Here is a 14,714-nt window from a genome sequence, read left to right on the forward strand (position 1 = left end):
TAACGGAAATCCCAAGTCGCTGATTGGTCACGGCAAAACAGCCACGACCAATCAGCGACGGGCACAGTCCGGCGGCAAAATGGCCGCTCCTTCCCAGGGGCTGGCTGGCACTTTTCAGCCTGGGGGGCAATCACAAGGCGGTGGCCCTCCTTTTCCCTGCTTATATCTGGCCACTGCATTAAAGTAGCAGAGATAATAGGCTTTAAAAACAGGCTGGTACACAGATATGGGAACAGAACGGAGCTTGCTGCATAGATATGGTAGCAGAACCGAGCTTACTACAGAGATATGGGAGCAGAATCGAGCTTACTCCAGAGATATGGGAACAGAACGGAGCTTACTACAGAGATATGGGAGCAGAATCGAGCTTACTCCAGAGATATGGGAACAGAACGGAGCTTACTACAGAGATATGGGAGCAGAATCGAGCTTACTCCAGAGATATGGGAACAGAACGGAGCTTACTACAGAGATATGTGAGCAGAACAGAGCTTACTACAGAGATATGGGAGCAGAACCGAGCTTACTCCGGAGATATGTGAGCAGAACCAAGCTTACTACAGAGATATGGGAACAGAGCAGAGCTTACTACAGAGATATGTGAGCAGAACAGAGCTTACTACAGAGAAATGGGAGCAGAACAGAGCTTACTATAGAGATATGGGAGCAGAACCAAGCTTACTACAGAGATATGGGAGCAGAACCGAGCTTACTACAGACATAAGGGAGCAGAGCCGAGCTTAATAAGTCTACTACATGGAACCAAGCCTGCTACATAGAAACTGGAGCAGAACCGAGATTACGACATACATACTGTACCATAATCTAGATTACTACATTGATACAGTACCAGAACCAAGCTTACTGCTTAGATATGGTGCCATAACGGAGCATACTTACAAACATACATACAACAATACGTCTACACAGTGCCTAGTACTATCACCACTACACAGTGAACACATATTATAATATCACCATTACCTCTACATGAAACCACACTCTATACAAAGACCAATGATGCCACCATACACTCCCTGACAGAAGTTATGTCGCTTATCCATGTTATGTAAATAAAAGCTTATAACCTGACGTTAAATTCATCCATTGGTTGCATAAATTATTCTTTTGAAAGCTGAAACCCTCCGAAATGTGGTTTAGGTTAAGAAAACAAATTGTCATCAATGCAGAAATATTGATCAGTTAATGGACACAGAATGGTCAGATTTTGGCAAGACAAAAGTTTTGACGCCCACAGAAAGTAATGTGATATTCACACAAATAATTAACTTAAAATGCAAATATATGTTGCTTAACATTGGTGAATGAAGTTGTGGTGCTATTAGAGTCATATTTAATATTTTGTGGGACTTCCATGAGCTTGAAGGACTGCATCCATGCGGTTCAACAATGATTCATACAATTTATTAATGAAGTCATCAGGAATAGCAAAGAATGCAGTCTTACATGCCTCCCAGAGTTCACCCAGATTCTTTGGTTTTGTCTTCCAAGCTTCCTCTTTCATCCTACCCCAAACATGCTCAATGATGTTCATGTCTGGTGACTGGGCTGGCCAGTCCTTGAGCACCTTGATCTTTTTTGCCTGGAGGAACTTTGTTGTAGAGATGGATGTATGAGATGGAGCACCATCCTGCTGCAGAATTTGACCCCTTTTATTATTTGGAATATAAGAGGTAGCTAATACTTCTTGATATTTTAGGCTATTGATATTGCTATCCACCTTGCAAACGTTTTGCACACCCCCATACTGAATGTAACCCCAGACCATGATCTTTCCACCACCAAATTTAACTGTTTTCTGGGTGTATTTTGGAGCCATACCGGCTCCAGTAGGTCTCCTGCAGTATTTGCGGCTGCTGTGCTGTAATTCTACTGAAGATTCATCAGAGAAATCCACCTTCTGACACTTTTCCAGCATCCATCTGTTTAGCAGGCTGTGGGGCTTTGCAAATTTCACACGGTTTTTTATTTGCCTTTTGTTTAGTGCTGGCTTCTGGGCACTGATACGACCATGGAGGCCATTTCGAGACAGAATCATACAAACTGTTCTAGTTGACACAGGGACTTGAAGTGACCAGGCCTGTTGGAGCTCTGCTGCATTGGAAGAGGGGCTTGCTTTGGATTTTCTAACCAAAAAACATTCCTCCTGAGCAGTTGTCTTGCGGGGTCTGCCGGACCTGCGCTTATCAAACACATCTCCAGTCTCTTCAAATCTTTTTTTAATTCTTTGTGCTTGACGCTGAGAAACATTAAAGGTGCCCGCCACCTCTGCAGTGGATCTGGTCTCTTGATAATCCAGGCTTTGGTCGCAGGGTGCATTTTTGGCATGTTGTCAGAGCCTAAGTTGCAGTTCAAGTGAAGGTCTGGGGTGCTGGGTTTCTTTTTACACACACACACTAATTAACCGATCATTTACTGAGCACACGTGAGGATGTAAACTAGGATTGGGTGCATTATATGACCAGGCGACAAAACTTTTGTCTTGCTAAAATCTGACCATTCTGTGTCCATTAACTGATCAATATTTCTGCATTGATGCCAATTTTTTTTCGTAACCTAAACCACATTTTGGAGGGTTTCAACTTTCAAAAGAATAATTTATACAACCAAAGGATGAATTTAACGTCAGGTTATAAGCTTTTATTTACATAACATGGATAAGCGACATAACTTCTGTCAGGGAGTGTACACCTTTTGCTACTTGTATACTACAATACTGATCATTAATTTAAAAAAATCACAATGCTAAGTGCCATTGTATACAGGAACTCTGTATTTACTGTCAGTGTAAAGATAATACAGTGATCACTCGTGACATTATACACAGGAGATCTGTATAAGGTGTCGGTGTACAGGTAATACAGTGATCACCACTGCCAGTGACATTATACACAGGAGCTTTGTATATAATATACAGTGTATAGTGTCAGTGTATAGGTAATACACTGACTCACTAGTGACGTTTCTAGCTGAAGTCCTTCATCTTTGCTTTTCATTTTCATCCAGCACAGACCGCCGTCACTTCTTCCAGCCAGGACTCGTCTCTGCACAAAATAACACAGTTACCTAGAGCACGGCTTCCAGAGCACATTCCCCACTTTTTCCCTTTCTTCTACACTACACATCTGAATACAGAGGTGCACCCACAATCAATATATAATTGGTTATTATGCAACCTCATAGATTGTAAGCTTGCGAGAAGGGCCCTCATTCCTTTTGGTATCTGTTGATCTATGTGTTTATTGTTATGCTTAATGTCCATTGTCTGTACAAGTCCCCTCTAAAATGTAAAGTGTTGCGGAATATGTTGGCACTATAGAAATAAATTATAATTATTATTTATTATTATTAACCCACCATTCCAAATATAAATTATAATCCACCACTGTGCACCCACTAACTATAAATAGCCACTTTCCCCATTTAATATATAAATTAATTAGCACCTGTACTCTTTCCCCCAATTCATTACCAGTCACTTCATCCTCAACGCCCCCCACTATGTACCTACCACTCTAACCCTAACCCCGATTCATTATAGTTACATGCCCCTCCCGCCCCAATTCATTGTCATGTCTTTCTCTCCCACCCTCTATTCATTATCAACTGCTCTACCCCACATTCAATACATCATTTACTCCCCCACCCTTAAAATTCTTTATTTGTTATTCCCCTAGATCATCATTTGCTCTCCCCACCCCCTTTTCAATGATCATTTGCTCTCCCCACCCCTCTTCAATGATCATTTGCTCTCCCCACCCCCACCTTCAATTAAATTGCTGTCCCCTGTCCCTCACACTGAATTCATCATTTGCAGTCCCCCCACTTTAATTTGAAGTCCCCTTACTTCATTCATTGCAGTCCCCTATCACCCCCTCACTTCACCTGCAGTGCCCCTTCATCATTTGCAGCCCCCTATCCCCCTTCCATTTAATCATGAGCAGTCCCACCTCAGGCACACTTCATCATGTGCAGTCTTGCAGTCCCCTTCCCCCCACTTCATGTGCAGTGCCCATTACCCACCCACTTCATCATGTGCAGCCCATCTTACCCCTCACTTTATCATGTGCAGTCCCCATTACCCCCCACTTCATGTGTAGTTCACCTTACCCCCCAATTCATCATATGCAGTCCCCCTTACTCCCTCCCACTTCATCATGTGCAGTCCCCCTTACCCCCACTTCATGTGCAGCCCCACTCTCCCTTCATCATGCGCAATCCCAATTTTCCCCACATCATCATGTGCAGCCCCATTCCACCATGTACAGCCCCACTCTCCCCACTTCATCATGTGCAGTCTCCTTTATCCACTAAACTCCATCCATCCATGTCCAGCCTCACTCCCCTTATCATGTGCAGCCCCACTCCCCCTTCATCATGTACAGCCCCACTCCCCCTTCATCATGTGCAGGCCCACTTACCCCCTCACTCCATTATGTGCAGTCTCCTTTAACCCCCAAATTCCATCATGTGCAGTCTCCTTACACCGCCCCCCCCACTTAATCACTTGCAGTTACCCACCATTAAATTTATTTTATAAAGAAAACAAAAAAGTTTTTCATACCTCACCAGTCGCTCCCCTGCAGCACCTCTCTGCTTCTAGCTTTCGGGACATGTCGGCGCGTGCGTGATGATGCCATCGCGCATGTTTGACACCTAACCTGGAAGTATAGAGAATATGAAGGGAGCAGAAGCTGTGCAGCCATCAAGGTGACAGCCAAGCATAGCTCCCGGCCCCAGCGCAGACGTGTGCGCTAACTGTGATGCGGCTGTGTCTGCTGCCGACCGCATCACAGTACAGCGGACATGGCTGTGCACAATTTGCTGTGTGGCTGTAGCCACCACCAGGCAGCCGGCCCTGAACAGCTGCTTGGGGAGTGGCCCGGGGGGCATTTGCCTCTTTGCCACCTGGGCCAGTCAGCCCCTGCTCCTTCCTCCCCGCAGTCAGTGCCTGCTCCATAATCCCCTCCAGTCAGCACTCACACAGGGTTAATGGCAGCATTAACGGACCGCGTTATGCCGCAGTGTAACGCACTCTGTTAACGCAGCTATTAACCCTGTGTGACCAACTTTTTACTATTGATGCTGCATATGCAGCATCAATAGTAAAAAGATCTTATGTTACAAGTAATAATAATAATAAAAAAAGTTATTCTCACCTTCCGACGTCGCGCGCTGTCCTCGGCAGTGCAAGCGGCAGGTTCTGGTGCCAAGGATGCTATGCGAGAAGGACCTGCCATGACGTCACGGTCATGTGACCGCGACGTCATCACAGCTCCTGCGCTCATACCAACCCTGGGACCGGAAGCTGCCGCGTGCACCGCACACAGGCGCCAGGACTTCAAGGGGCCTTCGGAAGGTGAGTATATGTTTATTTTTTATTTTAAGTCTTTTTTAACCATATAGTGCCCACATTGCTATATACTACGTGGGCTGTGTTACATACTGCGTGGGCTCTGTTATATACTACACTAGCTATTGAACCCGTTCTACGCCCGGGTGGCGAGCATTTATATTGGAATATGGTCTCCATCCTGGTATGTGCTGCTCCTATCCTGTCATATGCTGCTCCATCCTGCGCCCCCATCCTGTCATGTGCTGCTCCACCGTGTCATGTGCTGCTCCATCCTGCGCCCCCATCCTGTCATGTGCTGCTCCACCGTGTCATGTGCTGCTCCATCCTGCATCCCCATCCTGTCATGTGCTGCTCCACCGTGTCATGTGCTGCTCCATCCTGCGCCCCCATCCTGTCATGTGCTGCTCCACCGTGTCATGTGCTGCTCCATCCTCATCCCCATCCTGTCATGTGCTCCCATCCTGCGCCCCCATCCTATCATGTGCTGCTCCATCCTGCGCCCCCATCAGTGCGGGCGGCTGTGCTGAGTGCGGGTGGCTGTGCTGAGTGCGGGCGGCTGTATGTGGCTGTGCTGAGTGCGGGCGGCTGTATGTGACGTGGCTGTGCTGGGTGCGGGCGGCTGTGCTGGGTGCGGCAGCTGTGGACGGCTGTGCTGGGTGCGGTGGCTGTGCTGGGTGCAGCGGCTGTGCTGGGTGCAGCGGCTGTGCGTGGCTGTAGGCGGCTGTGCGTGGCTGTGGGAGGCTGTGCTGGGTGCGGCGGCTGTGCGTGGCTGTGGGCGGCTGTGCTGGGTGCGGCGGCTGTGCTGGGTGCGGTGGCTGTGCTGGGTGCAGCGGCTGTCCGTGGCTGTAGGCGGCTGTGCGTGGCTGTGCTGGGTGCGGAGGCTGTGCATGGCTGTGGCGGCTGTGCGTGGCTGTGCTGGGTGCGGCGGCTGTGCTGGGTGCGGCGGCTGTGCTGGGTGCGGCGGATGTGCTGGGTGCGGCGGCTGTGCTGGGTGCGGCGGCTGTGGGTGGCTGTGCTGGGTGCAGCGGTTGTGCGTGGCTGTGGGCGGCTGTGCTGGGTGCGGCGGCTGTGGGCGGCTGTGCGTGGCTGTGCTGGGTTGGGCGGCTGTGCGTGGCTGTGGGCGGCTGTGCTGGGTGTGGCGGCTGTGCTGGGTGCGGCGGCTGTCCGTGGCTGTGGGCGGCTGTGCGTGGCTGTGGGAGGCTGTGCGTGGCTGTAGGCGGCTGTGCATGGCTGTGGCGGCTGTGCATGGCTGTGCTGGGTGCGGCGGATGTGCTGGGTGCGGCGGCTGTGCTGGGTGCGGCGGCTGTGGGTGGCTGTGCTGGGTGCGGCGGCTGTGCGTGGCTGTGGGCTGTGCGTGGCTGTGGGCGGCTGTGCTGGGTGCGGCGGCTGTGCGTGGCTATGGGTGGCTGTACGTGGCTGTGGGCGGCTGTGCTGGGTGCGGCGGCTGTGCGTGGCTGTGGTCGGCTGTGCTGGGTGCGGCTGTGCGTGGCTGTGGGCGGCTGTGCTGGGTGCGGCGGCTGTGGTCGGCTGTGCTGGGTGCGGCGGCTGTGCGTGGCTGTGGGCGGCTGTGCTGGGTGCGGCGGCTGTGCGTGGCTGTGGTCGGCTGTGCTGGGTGCGGCTGTGCGTGGCTGTGGGCGGCTGTGCTGGGTGCGGCGGCTGTGGTCGGCTGTGCTGGGTGCGGTGGCTGTGCGTGGCTGTGGGCGGCTGTGCTGGGTGCGGCGGCTGTGCGTGGCTGTGGTCGGCTGTGCTGGGTGCGGCGGCTGTGCGTGGCTATGGGTGGCTGTGCGTGGCTGTGGGCGGCTGTGTTGGGTGCGGCGGCTGTCCGTGGCTGTGGGCGGCTGTGCGAGGCTGTGCGTGGCTGTAGGCGGCTGTGCGTGGCTTTAGGCGGCTGTGCATGGCTGTGCTGGGTGCGGTGGATGTGCTGGGTGCGGCGGCTGTGCTGGGTGCGGCGGCTGTGGGTGGCTGTGCTGGGTGCGGCGGCTGTGCGTGGCTGTGGGCTGTGCGTGGCTGTGCTGGGTGCGGCGGCTGTGCGTGGCTGTGGGCGGCTGTGCTGGGTGCGGCGGCTGTGCGTGGCTGTGGTCGGCTGTGCTGGGTGCGGCGGCTGTGCGTGGCTGTGGGCGGCTGTGCTGGGTGCGGCGGCTGTCCGTGGCTGTGGGCGGCTGTGCGTGGCTGTGGGAGGCTGTGCGTGGCTGTAGGCGGCTGTGCGTGGCTGTGGCGGCTGTGCATGGCTGTGCTGGGTGCGGCGGATGTGCTGGGTGCGGCGGCTGTGCTGGGTGCGGCGGCTGTGGGTGGCTGTGCTGGGTGCGGCGGCTGTGCGTGGCTGTGGGCTGTGCGTGGCTGTGGGCGGCTGTGCTGGGTGCGGCGGATGTGCGTGGCTATGGGTGGCTGTGCGTGGCTGTGGGCGGCTGTGTTGGGTGCGGCGGCTGTCCGTGGCTGTGGGCGGCTGTGCGAGGCTGTGCGTGGCTGTAGGCGGCTGTGCGTGGCTTTAGGCGGCTGTGCATGGCTGTGCTGGGTGCGGTGGATGTGCTGGGTGCGGCGGCTGTGCTGGGTGCGGCGGCTGTGGGTGGCTGTGCTGGGTGCGGCGGCTGTGCGTGGCTGTGGGCTGTGCGTGGCTGTGCTGGGTGCGGCGGCTGTGCGTGGCTGTGGGCGGCTGTGCTGGGTGCGGCGGCTGTGCGTGGCTGTGGTCGGCTGTGCTGGGTGCGGCGGCTGTGCGTGGCTGTGGGCGGCTGTGCTGGGTGCGGCGGCTGTCCGTGGCTGTGGGCGGCTGTGCGTGGCTGTGGGAGGCTGTGCGTGGCTGTAGGCGGCTGTGCGTGGCTGTGGCGGCTGTGCATGGCTGTGCTGGGTGCGGCGGATGTGCTGGGTGCGGCGGCTGTGCTGGGTGCGGCGGCTGTGGGTGGCTGTGCTGGGTGCGGCGGCTGTGCGTGGCTGTGGGCTGTGCGTGGCTGTGGGCGGCTGTGCTGGGTGCGGCGGATGTGCTGGGTGCGGCGGCTGTGCTGGGTGCGGCGGCTGTGGGTGGCTGTGCTGGGTGCGGCGGCTGTGCTGGGTGCGGCGGCTGTGCTGGGTGCGGCGGCTGTGTGTGGCTATGGGTGGCTGTACGTGGCTGTGGGCGGCTGTGCTGGGTGCGGCGGATGTGCTGGGTGCGGCGGCTGTGCTGGGTGCGGCGGCTGTGGGTGGCTGTGCTGGGTGCGGCGGCTGTGCGTGGCTGTGGGCTGTGCGTGGCTGTGGGCGGCTGTGCTGGGTGCGGCGGCTGTGCTGGGTGCGGCGGCTGTGTGTGGCTATGGGTGGCTGTACGTGGCTGTGGGCGGCTGTGCTGGGTGCGGCGGCTGTGCGTGGCTGTGGGCGGCTGTGCGTGGCTGTGGGCGGCTGTGCTGGGTGCGGCGGCTGTGGTCGGCTGTGCTGGGTGCGGCGGCTGTGCGTGGCTGTGGTCGGCTGTGCTGGGTGCGGCGGCTGTGCGTGGCTATGGGTGGCTGTGCGTGGCTGTGGGCAGCTGTGCTGGGTGCGGCGGCTGTGCGTGGCTGTGCTGGGTGCGGCTGTGCGTGGCTGTGGGCGGCTGTGCGTGGCTGTGGGCGGCTGTGCTGGGTGCGGCGGCTGTGGTCGGCTGTGCTGGGTGCGGCGGCTGTGCGTGGCTGTGGTCGGCTGTGCTGGGTGCGGCGGCTGTGCGTGGCTATGGGTGGCTGTGCGTGGCTGTGGGCAGCTGTGCTGGATGCGGCGGCTGTGCGTGGCTGTGGGCGGCTATGGTCGGCTGTGCTGGGTGCGGCGGCTGTGCGTGGCTGTGCTGGGCGCGGCGGCTGTGCTGGGTGCGGCCATTTTCTTGGTCCTGCTCCCGGAGTCGGCGCCTGCGCAGTCCGCGCTTTCCGGCGCCATTTTCTTGAAGACACTGCAATGTGTCTTCAAGAAAATGGCGCCGGAAAGCGAGGACTGCGCAGGCGCCGATTCCGGGAGCAGGGGGACAGTCACGGCCCGGAAGCGCGTCGGTGGAACGGGTCAGGTAAGTATACTCACCCTCCGCCTCCTGGCTCGTCCCTGCTTGTCCGGTGGAGATCGCGGTGTGCGTTCAGCGCTTACGCATACCGCGATCTCCTGGGAGCGTCGCTCTGTGCGGTCCAGACTGCGCCGGCGCTTGCGCTTGCGCAGTCTATAGAGGCTTCGGACAGAGTGACGCTCCCAGCGTTATATTATAGATCTCTGTGCTATATACTATGTAGCTGGGCAATATACAACATGATTGTGCAATATACAACGTGACTGTCCAATATACTACGTGGCTGTGCAGTATACTACATGACTCTGCTATATACTATGTGGCTGACCAATATACTACATACCTGTGCAATACACTACGTGGCTATGTTATATACTACGTGGCTGTGCAATATACTACGTGCTCTGTGTTATATACTACGTAGCTGTGCAATATACTATATGGCTGTGTCGGTTCTGTTATATAGTGTACTACGTCGACTGTGCAATATACTACGTGGCTCTGTGATATACTATGTGGCTGTGCAATATACTAAGAATCGGGCCACCATCTGGTGACTTAGAATAAGAGGCCAAATCATATACTCCATTTGAAGACCAATATTTCAGGGTTTCTTCCCCTCATCAATGCAAAGCTTGAGGTTTAAGTTGACTGCCACTCCCCCTCCTCCGCCATCTTTCTTGGACAATTGACTCAAGCATAAACCGAGGGGGGCGTTTTCAGCAAAAAAAAATGTGCTGAAAAACTCGTCTCTTAGAGGAGTATACACTGCGGTTCCAAAGTTTAGGGTCACCCAGACAATTTTGTATTTTCCATGAAAACTCATACTTTTATTAATTAAATGAGTTGCCAAATGAATTGTAACTCTAGTCCAGACATTGACAAGACTCGAAAAAAATATGTATTTTAAAAAAAATAATTTTCTCCTTCAAACTTTGCTTTCCTCAAAGAATGCTCCCTTTGCAGCAATTACAGCATTTGGCATTCTAGCAGTTAATTTGCTGAGGTAATCTGGATAAATTTCATCCCATGATTCCATAAGCCCCTCCCACAAGTTGGCTTGGCTTGATGGGCACTTTTTGCGTACCATACGGTCAAGCTTCTCCCACAACAGCTCAATGGGGTTGAGATCTGGTAGCTGCGCAGGCCACATTTGGAGGTGTGCTTTTTGTGGCATTGTCCTGTTTTAGGATGAAATTAGCTCCAATCAAGCGCTGTCCACAGGGTATGGCATGGCGTTGCAAAATGGAGTGATAGACTTCCTTCTTCAAAATCCCTTTTACCTTGTACAAATCTCCCACTTTACCAGCACCAAAGCAACCCCAGACCATCACATTACCTCCACCATGCTTAACAGTTGGCATCAGACACTCTTCCAGCATCTTTTCAGTTCTGCGTCTCACAAATGTTCTTCTGTGTGATCCAAACACCTCAAACTTGGATTTGTCTGTCCATAACACTTTTTCAATCTTCCTCTGTCCAATGTCTGTGTTCTTTTGCCCATATTAATCTTTTCCTTTTATTAGCCAGTCTCAGATATGGCTTTTTCTTTGCCACTTTTCCCTGAAGGCCAGCATCCCGGAGTCGCCTCTTCACTGTAGACATTGACACTGGCGTTTTGTGTGTACTATTCAATGAAGCTGCCAGTTGAGGACCTGTGATGCATCGATTTCTCAAACTACAGACTCTAATGTACTTGTCTTGTTGCTCAGTTGTGTAGCGGGGCCTCCCACTTCTCTTTCTACTCTGGTTAGAGCCTGTTTGTGCTCTCCTCTGAAGGGAGTAGTACACACTGTTGTAGGAAATCTCCAGTTTCTTGGCAACTTCTCGCATGGAATAGCCTTCATTTCTAAGAACAAGAATAGACTGTCAAGTTTCACATGAATGTTCTTTTTTTCTGGCCATTTTTGAGAGTTTAATTAAACCAACAAATGTAATGCTTCAGATTCTCAACTACGTAGCTCAAAGGAAGGTCAGGTTTATAGGTTCTCTAATCAGCCAAACGGTTTTCAGCTGTGCTAACATACTTGCACAAGGGTTTTCAAGGGTATTCTAACCATCCATTAGCCTTCTTACAGTTAGGAAACACATAGTACCATAAGAACACTAGAGTGATGGTTGTTGGAAATGGGCCTCTATACACCTATGAAGATATTGCATTACAAACCAGATGTTTGCAGCTAGAATAGTAATTTACCACATTAACAATGGATAGAGTGTATTTATGAATCATTTAATGTTAGCTTCATTGGAAAAAACTGCTTTTCTTTCAGAAGTAAGGAAATTTCTAAGTGACCCTAAAGTTTGGAACAGTAGCGTATACGGTACTCTTCAGTTACAGGAATAGGGCTCATTTCCACTGGCGAGAGACAAATCGGTCCGTAATCTGGACCGAAAAAAGGGATGTAGCGTATGCGATTGTCATGCGAGTGTCATGCGAGTGCAATGCGATTTTTAATCGCACCATCCGTATGACATCCGTATTACTGTCCGATTTGTACGCACCGGTGTCCTTTGAAAAGCCGGCAAATCAGTGCTGTGTACAGTAAAATCACACTGACAGGTTAGAATAGAATAGATATATATACATAGAATAGGTATATATACATATATATATGTCAGTGAGACACCTATATATGTATATTTATATTTAATGCAGCGCAAGATAGCATTAAAGCCCCTAATTCAATTACCGGCTTTTTCTTTCTCCTTCCCATACCCGACAGGATATGAGACATGGTTTACATACAGTAAACCATCTCATATCCCCCTTTTTTTTGCATATTCCACACTACTAATGTTAGTAGTGTGTATGTGCAAAATTTCGGCGCTGTAGTTATTAAATTTAAGGGTTAAATCGCGGAAAAAATTGGCGTGGGCTCCCGCGCAATTTTCTACGCCAGAGTGGTAAAGCCAGTGACCGAGGGCAGATATTAATAGCCTAGAGAGGGTCCATGGTTATTGGCCCCCCCTGGCTACAAACCTCTGCCCCCAGCCACCCCAGAAAAGGCATATCTGGAAGATGCGCCTATTCTGGCACTTGGCCACTCTCTTCCCACTCCCTGTAGCGGTGGGATATGGGGTAATGAAGGGTTAATGCCACCTTGCTATTGTAAGGTGACATTAAGCCAGATTAATAATGGAGAGGCGTCAATTATGACACCTATCCATTATTAATCCAATAGTATGAAAGGGTTAAAAAAACACACACACACATGATTAAAAAGTATTTTAATGAAATAAGCACACAGGTTGATTTAATATTTTATTGCTCTCTCAATCCATGTGATGACCCTCGCTTGGAAAAATAATAAACCAACAATATACATACCTTCTGATGAACTGTCACGTCCCACGAAGTAAATCCATCTGAAGGGGTTAAAATATTTTACAAGCAGGAGCCCTGCTATAATGCAGCTGTGCTTGTGCTTGTAAGCCCCGGGGAATGAAGGAAATGTAGGTCAATTACCTATAGTTACCTTCAGTTGCGGTGATGCGCCCCCTGGTGGATGTCCTCATATGACCTGGAGCGTGGGAAAAAGTTCCCAGGCTGCAGTTCATGAGAACATCCAGCAGGGGCGCATCACCGCGACTGAATGTAAGTATAGATCACTGCTTTCCTTTCAGCACCCGGGGATTACAGGCACGAGCGAGTGGTTTATCGCAGCTCGTGCCTGTAATATTAGTTAACCCCTTCAGATGGATTACCTCGTGGGCCGTGATAGGACATCAGAGAGGGTATGTATATTGTGTGTTTATTGTTTTGCCAAGCAAGGGTGTTGCTGATGGATTGAGAGAGCAATAAATTATTAAAACAACCTGTTTGTTTCTTTCATTAAAATACTTTTTAATCATGTGTGTGCGTGTTTTTTAACCCTTTCAGACAAATGGATTAATAATGGATAGGTGTCATAATTGACGCCTCTCCATTATTAATCTGGCTTAATGTCACCTTACAATAGCAAGGTGGCATTAACCCTTCATTACCCCATATCCCACCGCTACAGGGAGTGGGAAGAGAGTGGCCAGGTGCCAGAATAGGTGCATCTTCCAGATGTGCCTTTTCTGGGGTGGCTGGGGGCAGATGTTTGTAGCCGGGGGGGGCCAATAACCATGGACCCTCTCCTGGCTATTAATATCTGCCCTCAGTCACTGGCTTTACTACTGTGGCGGAGAAAATTGCGCGGGAGCCCACGCCAATTTTGTCCGCGATTTAACCCTTAAATTTAATAGCTACAGCGCCGAAATTTTGCACATACACACTACTAACAGTAGTGTGGAATATGCAAAAAAAAGGGGGATATGAGATGGTTTTACTGTATGTAAACCATGTCTCATATCCTGTCGGGTATGGGAGGAGAAAGAAAAAGCCGGTAATTGAATTAGCGGCTTTAATGCTATCTTGCGCTGCATTAAATATAAATATACATATATAGGTGTCTCACTGACATATATATATGTATATATACCTATTCTATGTGTATATATCTACTCTATTCTAACCTGTCAGTGTGATTTTACTGTACACCGCGCTGAATTACCGGCTTTTCAAAGGACACCGGTGCGTAAAAATCGGACAGTACTCGCATGGTGCGAGTGCTGTGCGATTTTTTTCTCGCACCCATTGACTTGCATTGGCGAGTCTCGTCCGAGAATCGCAGCAATACGCAGCTTGCTGCGATTTTTTTCTCAGTCCGATTTCGGCTGAGAAAAAAATCGCAAATGAAAAGACACCTATTGAATAACATTGGTCCGAGTGCATTCCGATTTTTTATCGGATTGCACTCGTCCGTTTTCCTCGCCAGTGGAAATGAGCCCATAAGAAGACTCTGCTCCTTTTGGTGGTGATAATCCTCGCCCTCTCTTAGTAATGGTGGTACTCTAATACAGGTAGCCTGGTCTCATCCACCTTGGACAATCTACATCGGCAGGCAGCTCAAGCTGAAGCTTATTACAGTGAAAGCTATGTAAGGCCTATCACAGAAAGTGTACACAATATCTCCTAACTAAAACTTATAAACTACGGAAGCCTGGACTCGATAACACAATAATTATTTTTATTTATCCATAATAGACAAACATGATTAAAAAAATTATGGACAATGTAACACAAATAACGATTTGGACCCTAACACGATGTCTTGGATAATGTCAATTAAAAATGCACCTTTGTGGTATACTGCATATCAATACATAGCAGAAATGGAACCACGTGACAAACATGGAAATAAATAAAGAAAGAGAAAAGAGTGAACAATAGATCCAATGCAATATATACCCTGATTGAGATCCTGATCCTTAGAAAGTAGATAGGTAAAAAATACATACTTTTAGCATGTAGCTAAAGTACCCAGA

Source organism: Ranitomeya variabilis, chromosome 2 (genome assembly GCF_051348905.1).
Source record: "Ranitomeya variabilis isolate aRanVar5 chromosome 2, aRanVar5.hap1, whole genome shotgun sequence".
In the NCBI taxonomy this organism is placed as follows: Eukaryota; Metazoa; Chordata; class Amphibia; order Anura; family Dendrobatidae; genus Ranitomeya; species Ranitomeya variabilis.